The sequence below is a fragment of the Mastigoproctus giganteus genome, chromosome 13 (assembly GCF_048544385.1).
Source record: "Mastigoproctus giganteus isolate SK-2022 chromosome 13, ASM4854438v1, whole genome shotgun sequence".
NCBI lineage: Eukaryota > Metazoa > Arthropoda > Arachnida > Uropygi > Thelyphonidae > Mastigoproctus > Mastigoproctus giganteus.
Genome location: NC_143587.1, coordinates 4638887 through 4651280, shown reverse-complemented (window position 1 = coordinate 4651280; position 12394 = coordinate 4638887).

Below are 12394 nucleotides of genomic sequence, written 5' to 3'. Positions count from 1 at the left end.
CAAACACACGCACCTAAACATCATTGCTGACCAGGTACACCCTTTCATGGCAATGGTCTTCCCCTCTGGTAGTGCCGTTTTTCAGCAGGATAATGCGCCATGCCACACAGCCCGGATAGGTAGGTGGTCATAATGTTTTGGCTCATCGGTGTGGACATAATATTTTTGTCAATCGATTCCCATGGTTCCAGAGTACTCAACAAATCCGTGTTGAGTACTCTGTGATGTATGCACAACATTGCAAAGCTAGTCAGTGTGGGTTATGTGTTGTTTGTGTTGACTGGCTTCAGTTACTGGGAGGCTCGATCACCATGGAAGGAGCTTTACAATATCCGTCTATCGGCACGAGGAGCCGGGCCAGGAAGGTAGAAGGAACGCCTGACGGGATCTCTCCCCACTTGCAAAGCAAGAGAGGAGAGAGGCCAAGTTAGAAGAATAAAGCGAGTTGAATAGGAAAGATAAGAAAAGGGAAAGAAAGCAAGGGTAGGCAGAGCGGAAGGCTAGCCCCAGCAGAGGGCCAAACGGTCAGATGATCCCAAACCTGTCAGTTGACCATTGTCAGCAGAATCCCTTCGATGACGACTCATCGAGGGTGGTTAAAATTCCGACTGGGGAGTGTCCCAGGCCATAAAAAGAGCCCGAAAGCATCTAATCCCACACCGATGGCAGGAATCCCCTTGGTTTATTCCCTGCAGAGAGAAGTGTCGGCGTCGGCAAGAATCTCTGGTGGAAGCTTTGTTAAGAGAAGTTGAGAATCACCCAGTAAAGTCTTCTAGGAGCAGCAGAGAACATGTTGGAGCATTGTAGCAGAAGCCGAAGTTACTGTGGATACACAGGGAAAAATTAGAGGCGGCTCTCGAGTGGCCACGTAATAGAACTTGGTTATGTGATTGCAATGGTGCATCCTGTGGAGCACAAAATCATTACTGGGAGTGGTATATCCTTATGGCTGACAAGTTATTTAATTTCTGGTGTGACTGGCAGTGGGGAAGCTAGTCGACAGAATGAGCTTCGGTAGTCATAGGTGTGCCAGTTGGTGGTTGTGATTGATAGCGGCGTCTGTTGAAGACCGCGGTGGCATAGGTCGAGAATGCTTTGTAGGCTTCTGATTCCAATACCCTAGCCTCTGGTTGGATTTTCGGTGCATTGAGACTGCGCGAGTAGTACAGTGGTATCGTCACCGTCCTCCCCACACCGGGTGGAAAAGGCCCGGGTTCGAATCCCGTCGATGACGCGAGGAACTTTAGTGGGCTTTTTTCACTCCTTGGCTGAGTTAGTCGGCCTTAGGCGTAGATAGCAAGGTTTTTTTCCGACAGATCTGGGGTTTTTTCGTCCAGAAATCGACCAGAGAGCACACGCAATTTACAGACAAATAAATATAGGTAGATGTAATCATTTACAGGTGAGCCTAATATCATAATTTGGTTTTTTTTTGTCGGTGCATTGAGGGCTAGAAAAAGTTGGTTGCTGAGGTCAAGATCGATCGGACATGAGTGCATCACGTGGTCCCAGTCCTCTGGCTCTTCACAGGTGCAAAACGCATCATCAGGCCGTGTGTGGACTGAACTGATTTCCCTATGGCAGACACAATGGAATAGCTCCTCAACAGGTGAAATTACTAAACTCTTTATTCTGGATGCCACTTTCCTCAACAAACGACGTTGCAACTGATTCTATCCTAATGTCAGTACGTCCTTTCTTTTGACTGGCCATAGATCATTTAAAAAGGCGTCTTCTCGACTTTGGTCTGGCTGAAGGATCAGACGTTGCATCCTGTTATACCACCCTGCGGCGCCATATGTGACAATGGGAATAAATACACCTGTGTATAGAAGATGTAAAACCCGGCCTTTGAGGCCCTGTCTTTGCAGTTGAACCGTGTCAGCATGGTAATATAGGTTATGAAAGTTTCTCGGTCGTCCAGTGTAATATCTAGATATTTGACAGCGCGTTGGTTTTTGAGTGATTGCCCTTTATAACGGATGGTTGTAGGCCTCCTCACATTCAACCTTCCTTTCAGTAGAAGGGTTTTGCTCTTTTCAGTAGAGACTGAAAATTTGTTGTTCTCAACCCACTGGGAAAGGGCAGACAGTACTGCACTGGCCCTAGTTTCTATTGTAGCTCGCACAGGTCCTTCAACGATGATGACAACGTTGTCGGCATAAGAAGTTTGTGTGACATTGGGATATATCCTCAGGAGCCAGTCATCCAGGATTATATTCCCCACTGCTGGACCAAGGGTGGAGCATTGGGGACAGCCTCTGGTAAGTTGCTGGGTAATGGAATGGAACTGTGTTTTGATGGTGAGATGTCGGTTAGAGAAGTAGCTCTTGAGGCAGTTGAACATATTCTGGGAGCAATCAGTGGCCCTGACCCTCTGTAGGATGGCCGGCTACCAAACGGTGTCAAAGGCGCCATTAATATCTAAAAACATTGCAAAGGCTAGATGGCCTCATAATCGTTTGACAGATTCCCCCTCGATGAAGGGGAATCTGTCAAACGCCTCGCCATTCTTAATCTTGTTGATAGCCATGCCCACTTCTTCTTCAGTAAAAGGATCTTCAATAGCGGTAGGTTGGAAGTTTTGGTTATCGATAGCGACTTGATTATGGAAGTCTGTGTTTAGGGCAGCATCATCTTGGTAAATCAAATCATCCAGAATTTCGTTCATTGTATCCAGCCAATTCCAATTTGTTGTCTCAGGAGAGCCATTATTGCGTATGGAATTGATGATATCTGTAGACTGATTTTGTTCCTGACAAGTTTATGCACCAGGTCCCAAAAGGTTCATCTTCCCTTCTGCCTCTACCAGCGTGCGCCATGAGTTTTGTTTGGCATGATAAATCCTATTGCAATATTCTCTGCGAAGGGCTCTGAATATTTCTTTGTATTGATCAGCAATGTGGGGAGGCTCAGTTCTGCGTTTACGCTGCTATGCTTTACGTGCATGCTTGAGATAATTCGGTAAGTTAGTAAGATCCTGAGACCACCAGGGAACGGACCTTGGACTTTTAGAACATTTCTTCATCGATGTATGTGAGGCTTTCAGGAGCAATGACTGAACAAAAAAATTTCTGGGTACTATTCATGGAGTGATACCTATTAACGGCAGAGGGGCTGCAGGTGGCTTCTCGGATGTTCTCATCAAAAATATCCCATTTAGCCGATCTTATAGAGAACCTGGAAGTATCATGAATGTAGATTTGGCGAGAGGTAACTTGATCAGTAATACAGTATGTGATAAGGGGGTGATCACTGGTGGTCGCATATTCGTGCACCTACCTTTGGAGACAATTGCTGAGGGAAGGCGTTATGAGGGTAATATTCAAGTTGGATTCCCCGGCTCCAGAGGGGTAGGTGGTAGGTTGACCCGGTAGATTAGCGATCTCCAATCCGTGGGCACCAATAAATTCATCAAGTAAATCACCTCTAGCATCAGTGGTGGCATTATACCAACTAGTAGAGTGTGCATTGGAGTCGGCTGCGAGGATAACATGTGCATCTTCAGGTACATCAAGATCCATTCCAGGGTGGCAATATGCGGTTGGATGTCAGTGCCGAACTGAAAATAGGATGTAAGGACTGATATGTGGCCGAAGCATCCTTTCACAGTGGCAGCAACCAGGTGGGAGGTGTAAGGAATCGAGTCTGGTCACAACTAGATCCGGATTGCAGATTATGATGGCTGCAAGGCATGGCTGGTTTGTAGTCTGCATCTTCCAGTATGTAAGTGGATATTCAGCGATTCTATCGCAAACGCAGTAAGGTTCCTGAAGAAGGAGAAGGTCGAGGTCAAGCTCTTCCATGATGGGATGGAGTTGAGAAGCCACAGAGATTGATTTTTGTCCATTTATTTGGGCGATGCGAAGTCTGGATGTTGTCGGGTTAGATGGCCTATTATCCATAATTTGTATTGTTACGGATTATTTACGCTGCTCTTTTATATACAAGGCATGCTCCATCCAGAATGGAGTGATTGCTGGGTTTAGTAATGGCCTTGCATATGGCATAGGTTAGTGGAGAGGATTTATTTGGACAGTTCTTGTAAAGGTGTCCTGCTTTTTGAGACACTTCGTGTAGGTATGGTCGTATCCTAGGCAACTGCAACATTTCAAAACTGGTACAAAGTCCCGGAAACCGTGTGATGACCAGCCCAAGAAGTTCCTTTCTTGATTATGCAGAAATTTTCTAATCCTGGGAGATACCTGGAAAATCCAGTTGAGCTTGTCCAGTGACCTGGTAGTCGTCGAGAACCGAATCGTCATTTCATTGGCTGCCACCTTCCTGTCTATGTGTTTAAATAGATTTCTATTGAAAATCTCTTCCAAGAGCTCTTCCTTCTGGAGTGAGACGTGAACATCAAAGATGATAATGCTTGGCCCTCTAAGTTTAGTTTCAAAGATGAGGCTCAAGTTTTCAGCTTTTCCACGTTTTTGTAATTGCTCCAGATCTGATTTGTTTCGAGGCTGCTTCCAGGATTATACCCCTGTCGCGAATCTTTCGGACACTTTTGATTTTTATGTTGTCCAACTTTGGTTTTTAGATTTTCAAGACTTTGTCTTTTACACCATCGCTGTCCACGATATCAAAGCCCTCTGCTGCCTTGATAATGAGCATATGCTTCTGTACTGGGGCAGTAATCTTGGGCATCCTGACGACGGCTGCATATGACAAAGTCTGAGGAGTCCCTTCAAAAGGGGCCTGGGCCTGCGTGGTAGAGGCAATGGTGTTCAAAGCCTCGAAAGCGAGGTTGGTTATAGTCGTCGTGAGGGTCGCATTCGTTTGTCCCAACTGCTCGTTCGTTGATTTCAGTTGCTCGTTTTCAATTATCGCTTCATACAACATCTTTTCTAATGAGCTCCAGCAGTGTGTATTCGCATACGCAAACACGCAGCACTGGAACTCCTCTATTATCGCTGTAAAGATAGCTCTCCATTTTACGCCGCAGAGTCTGGATGGTTCTTGGGTTTGGAATTTCCTTGCTTCCTTGCTAGGCGGATGCTCTCCTTCATCATCACCCTCCCTCTGCTTAGAGGGGGAGCAGAGGTTCCTGGTTTCTTTAACCCTGTTTTCTTGACAACTGCTTTCTTTATGGACGTGGACGGGAGACCCCGCTCTCATTCTCCTCGCAATCGTCATCGTCTTCGCCGGGAGAGTTATCAATAGCGATGGCATCCTGTTTGTTTTTCCGTGAGTGTAGACTGTGTAGTCGTCCGAAATTTTACTGGTAAGTCTGTTTATGTGAACGAGGCATAACCTTCTGGTTAATGACATCCTCTTCAGCCATAGGTTAAAGTAGCAAATAGCACTATATCGATGTTGAAGCAAAATAGGTCGACTGAAAGTTCTCAATCCAGATAAATATATGGTCCAAAAATCTGCTCTTCGAGAAAAGCAAAATCACAAAAATACATCCAGCAGAATTCGAGAAGAACTGGACACAGTTCTTCTCGAATGGGGGAAACTATGGGGGAAACAGTGGGGAAGATCCCTGATATAAAACAGTTTTCTGCAGGGTAAAATCCTTTTTGAAGGTTAGTGAAGGGCGTTGAAGAGAATGGCGACCTTATTTCCGACTAAACATCAGTCGAAAGAAGTGTGTAGGGACATATCAGTGCAGAAACTAAAAACTATTATATTTAGGCCACCCGAATAATTAAATTCATCTGCCGTGCTGTGTCTTATGTCTGTTAACTGCGTGTGTTCTATGGTCGATTTGTCTGTTTGCTGGACGAAAAACCCCCGTTTCTGGGGAAATCACCTAGCTATCTACGCCTGAGACCGACTAACTCAGCTACGGAGTGAAAAAAGCCCATTAAAGTTCCTCGCGACATCGACGGGATTCGAATTACGGCCTTTTACACCCGGTGTGGGGAGGACGGTGACGATGCCACTGTGATACCGCGCAGACAAACATCGGTGCATAACACTTCTGGCCATTTTTCAGAGTTCTGTATCACTATAGAATTGCACGGTGCAATGGAACTAGCGTTCAAAGGCCGCCCTATATAAGACATACCATATGTCCACAATCTTGTGAAAACTAGGCCATGGCGTGTTAACGTAGATATTCGCACTTTAGAAATCAACGCCTTAATTAGATGGATGATCATATTTCAATGGATATTATTATTGGGGTTTTATGTCACAAAAACGACTGAGGTTATAATGCAACAGGTCAAATTCATAATTTCGAAAAGAACCAAGGATTTTGGTAACGTTTTAGATAGGTTGACTCGTCCAAAAATTATATACCAAATAAAAGGCAGCATTAAAGCGAAAATAAATTGCATAATTTTATGTAACTGTATAGACAATAATAATTTGCAAAAAATCAAAAACTGTAGACATATGTTCAGATTGTCAGATAAAATCTGACTGGGTGTATAAAGCTCAGCCAGATGGTTAAAAGTGGTAAAAGGAGCATTTCTAAAATTGGATAAAACATGCTCGACGGATAAAACGGTGTCATTGCTTGCACATGTGCGAGAAGTCAGATAGCTACACTGGCGTGCAAAATTTAAGGATGTTAGGTTTTCATATGTAGCTTCTTATAGGAGTGGCCTGGATATGGGAAAAGCATACCAAAGGTACAGAAATGATGAAGGAAACAACACCGACACAACAACGGAGACAAAACGGTACAGAGAGACTTTATTCAAAAATGGCAACATAGCACTGGCTACCATGGTACAGATGCATCACTGCCAAAGGTGGAACAAAGAGAGGAGGTGGTCCTCAGTAGGAGATATGGCCACCCCTAATGTCGATGCCCCGCCTGTCCATACTTAGAACAATGTTGTTGATAAGTTCTTGCGGTAACATCGTCCATTCCTCTGTCAGCGCCATCTTCAGCTGGTGAATATTTTCTGGTGGGTGTGGACATGGCGCTAGGCGTCTCCCCAGAGTATCCCATATGTGTTCGATGGGATTTAGATCGGCCAAACGGGCAGACCAATCCATACGAACAATATCCTCACTTTCCAAAAGCATATCAACAGCTGTAGTGCGATGAGGTGTGGCGTTATCATCCATAAACACGAAGTCGGGGCCAATGGCACCTTGGAACACACGCACATGGGGAAAGATTACCTCAGTACAGTAGCGTGCGTTCACCGGAACGCACGCTACTGTAGGCGGTTACAGTACTGGAAGGCGGTTACAGTACCGCCTTCCAGTATCTGGATTGTGCACGTCCATCGAAGATAACGCCACCCCAGACGAGAACACCTCGACCGCCATATCTATCCCTTTCAGCGATGTTCGCGGGGTAATACCGTGTGCCAACCTCTCACAAGATTAGCTGGAGTCTAGAATCGCGGCTGAGACTGAATCTACTCTCATCAGTGCAGAGTACCTGAAGTAAAGATTTTGTGATTGTAACCTCTAGAAATAGTGTTGGTCCTTAAGTTTTGCACACCAGTGTATGTCCTATGCGGAGACGAGTAAGAACGTTCTCTTTACGATTCCTGCACAGATTATTCTGTCGTAGTTTCATTGCAGACTTAATATGATGTAGTTTGTTACGCCAATGCCACGGACCTTGCCACTGCCTATATAATTTATGATGGATTATTTACCTCTAGTCATATGGGGAACTAACAGGCTAAGATTATTCGTTGGGGCTGCTGACTTTGCTGCAGTATCAGCCAAATCGTTTCCGCTAATCCCGAAAAAGATCAGAGTTTATTATTATTATTATTATTATTATTATTATTATTATTATTATTATTGTCAGTTTATTCAACAAACACCTGTGTACAGAAATTATCTAGGAGGGTGGCTCATACATACATCCAACTAAACTTATTAGAATGTAACATAGGATAAAATATCAGTAAATACATAAGATAAATAAATATAGAGGAAAAATTACAGACATACAGAAATCATAGAAAAATTACAAAACATTATACATACGTAGAAAAATGACATCGTCATTTACACTATGAATTGGTCCTCATTCTCATTCTCTGAACAAAAAGGAATACCCCCAATTCTATAAGAGTCTTTTAGAGACACTATAAATCGTTCGTTTAAGATTTTTATGAGTTCGAGGGCACTTGAAGTCTTCCTTCAATTACATTCTTCATAATGTTGGTAGTTTCGTATACAGATCCGCTGCAATCAGCTTCCTCTAAGTTTTCTCATGGCAGTACCTGTCCGGGTCTATTTTGAGGTCTCTAAACAGCTCCAGAGTATTGGCAGAAAACATCCGCCGTAATCCTCTCCGTGTTATTGAGAGCGCTTCGGAGATTATGAGGGTTGTGGAAGCGGGGCCTTACTACAAGATTTTCAATTTGAGGGGCATCTAAACTCCCAGTCAGAAGTTGTGCCAGAGTGCTGATGTTTCGTATTGTGATCATCCGAATCCACGGAGCTGTGTTCAGAGTTCAAATCACGTTGATGACTGGAGAAATTTTTATGGGTCTTTTTCACAACGACTGAGTTAGTCGGTCTCAGGCGAGGGTAGCATGGTTTTTTTTATCCCGGAAACTCGGTTTTTTTTTCAGCAAATCTCAGAAAACACACAATTTACAGACAATATACATGCACGGAGCAATATGGCTAAAGTATCAGATACTCCTAAAAATCCAACAAAAATAAGAATCCGCTAACCCCGAAAGAATTATTTTAATGTAAGAGGAAATCTGTTAACTATAATAACCAGCCTGCTAGAACATAGGAAACTTATTGTTAAGCACCAAAAGCTACAATCTTGCTTTACCATCTCGCAAGGAGTGCCTCAAGGGGGAGTTCTTTCGGCTACTCTCTTCGCGGCCGTCCTGGAGCCGTTTCTTGCACGGTACTACAATTTTATAACATATGCTGACGATGTAAAATTCTTCATCACTTCCAAAGACCATGAATCAGCAGAAGGTATTTGTCAGATGGCAAATAGCACAATCCGAGAATTTGAGAGCTACTTGGATTGCATCGGGCTCCGTATTAATGCACAGAAGTCTGCCCAAATGACCATAACTTACAAGCAGAATAAAAATGACATCTCAATCTCTGTGAACGGGTTTAGTGTGGAAAAAGTGCACTCTCACCTGGACCTGGGTCTTAAGTGGGATGACAGACTCACCTTTGCTCAACACTTCGCCCATATGAAGACAAAAATATTCGCCGCTTTATGGGCTACTAGGCAGGAACTGGTAGGAATTAGGGATCCTCAGCTAGCGACCAAGTACATTTTAATGTGTGTCCTGCCAATTGCAATGTATGCCTCGCAAATCTGGTCTTCAGCTCCAGATTCACATTATAAGTCCGTCCTTGGGATCGAGTACTGGTTCTTGCGATGGCTTAACAGAGTTGCTGGCCACCCTTTTACTATCTCAAGGGCCATTCTCTACTCAAACCTTAACATCACACCCTGGATGCAGCGGACAATTAACAGGAACATACACATTCTCGCACAAATGCTCACAGGCAGAGTGTATGCTCCAGTCCTGGATAATATTCTAGTTAAACCGCGTGCCACTGCTAGACGTTGCGGAGAACTAAATAATCCACTGCGTTCAGTCCTGAACAATCTTAGTAACCTGCAAAGATTGTTCCCATCAAATGCAGCGAAAATATTTAACTCCCTAGATGCACAAAGATGCTGAAAAACTGTGTGAGGATGCAACATACCGGAAAGAGATCTTCCAGGATTCGTACAGACTTACTGAAATATGAATCGGCTGCAAAGTACTAAAGAATTGTGAATAAAAGTGAAGCTTTCTGCTTTAAGAACAATAATAATCTGTTGACTGTAAAAATATACCTTCTGTAACAGTTATGTTAATATGTAAGTTATAGATGGAATTATTAATGAATTGTAAATATGAGTTGTATAATGTATGTACAGAATCATTAATGTGTAAATACCGTATATATTAAACATAAAATGTGTATATAATATTTCGGGACGAGACTACGTGTTCAGTATATGTAACCCACTGCACGTAGTATCTTGTACCCTGATATGTACTTAGCACCCTCCTGGCACTTTGCCGTCCCGGGGTGGTTTCCTTATGGAAATAAACAGATAATAATAATAATAATAATAATAATTTGGCTGGAAATCCAGCAGAAACGAATGTCCAATCCACCTCCATAGAGAGCGCATAACATCTGCTGAACTCGGGAGAGCAGAAGGCTCAATCATTGCTGATAAAGCCTGTAGTGCACTCAAATAATCGATCGATGTATATACTGTAATAAACCGGGTGTAGCCACTGGAATTCAATTAATAAGCCTGATATTTTATTTTATTTTTATTTTATTAATAACAAGATACACAACAGGTAACCATTAACAGTGTATCTGAGATCAGATCAATAAACATAATAGCAATAATGTGAAATCCTACAGGACGATAAACATTGATATAGATTCAAACAATAAAAGCATATGTACAAAAGAGGATTGTATTAAGTTAAGTTACCGGTAAAACAAGTAATAATTAATCCGTTAGAGAACAGAAAAATATTATAACAAATAATAATAAACTACAATAATTAGATGTGAGCTAGTCACTTTGCAGTTTAAGTGAAGAGGCAAACTTGTGGATGGAGTTCATCAGTGATTGGGAGTTGTCAAAGAAGTCAATGCGAGAGTCGTTTGCTGATTTGCTGATTCTGTTCAGTGGACTGAACTTCATAAAGTCCGTGTTGGCAGAGTCAAGGCGAAACGGTGTAAGGTTCCTGACTTGTCTACAAGGAGCATTGAAGTTTATTTTACTCAGGATATCAGATGTTTCGTAAATTCCAGTGATTACTTTGGCTAGAAGGGCGATGTCAGCAGTAACTCTTCTAGTGCACAGAGGCCTCAGATGAAAGTAATCACACAGCGATTCATAATACACTGAGTGATAGAATAGAGGATTGCGGTACGTGAGGTAACGGACAAAGTTTTTTTGGACTGCTTCAATTTTGTTAGTTAAAGTCTTTGTGTGAGGATTCCAGATGGGTGAACTGAATTCAAGGATTGGCAGAACAATAGTTTTATAAAGGATAACCGCATATCTGTAGTTTTTGAACTTGTATGTGTTCCGTTTGATGAATCCCAGTGTTTTGAATGCTTTGCTGGTGATTTTAAGGACATGGGCATCGAATTTAGCACTGCTGGAAAAGAGAATCCCTAAGTCGTTAACTTGGTCACACCTTTCGATGATCACAGAGTTAATACTATACTCCGTATTCATTAGTTGTGGAGATCTGCAAGATGAGAAAGAGATAACTTTGCACTTCGAGGGGTTAGCAGACAAGCCATTCAGAGATAGCCACAGAGAGAATTTATTGAGAGCACATTGAAGTTGTTGAGAATCGGTAGTCTCCTTCACTGCTGAGTAGATCTTAAGATCATCTGCATAGAGAGCAACTTGAACATTGGAGGTGTAGATGAAAGAAGGAAGATCATTTACGAAAACAATGAAGAGAAGAGGACCTAAGGGAGAGCCTTGTGGTACTCCGCTTAGTGGTATAAAACAGTCTGAGTTCACTTGATCGATGATAACGCTCAAGGAACGATGCGTAATATAGCTGCGTAGCCATGAGAGCAAAGGGTCACGGATACCATATAGCTTAAGTTTTTCCAGAAGTTGTTCGTGCGGGACTTTATCAAATGCCTTGGATATATCTGTGTAGACTGCATCAACTTGTAGGTGGTTATCAAGAGCTTCAGAGGTGTATTGCCAGAAAGGAAGTAAATTTGAGACTACTATATGCATAGATATTCTCTGCTTTTCGTAACATTCATAGAGTATAAATTTTATTACTACAGCACTGCTCACATAAGTATTGTCTGAAAAGACAGCAGCAGATTCCACACAGAATTCTGACTTTGAGCCATCTGTGTAAACTGACCAGCAGAAGTCAGAATGTTCGGCACGGTGTTCAGAATAGAGTTGAAGATCAGGCACTCAGTTCTTAAGGGAGAAGTGTTGCATGATGGTATTTGATCATGCCAGGATGGAAGGGGCTGCTTTGGTTACCGGGAAACTTTATCTACCGTGATGTTAACCTCTCTGAGTATCTCTTCGACATGAATACGGAATGGGCTGTTGGTTAGCCGAGTGTTATAAAGATTTTCCCATCGTGATTCAAAAATGGACCTCCATGAGGGGTGGTCTAGCAGAGCTTGGCTTAAAAGTGCACTGTAGAGAAAACTGTTTTCGTTGTAATAACAATGACTTATTTGCTTCCACATATAGACAGGAAACATTCTGAATGCACTAGTAGCAATACGAATAGCCAGATGGTGGGGTAAAGCCACTGGAGGACGCTATTTCTGGCTGACACATATACCTGACACTCATAATCTAATTTTGATCGCACAAGTGCACGATACAGACAGAATAAAGTGCACCCGTCTGCACAGTCAAGAAGAAGACAGTACAAGGAGAATG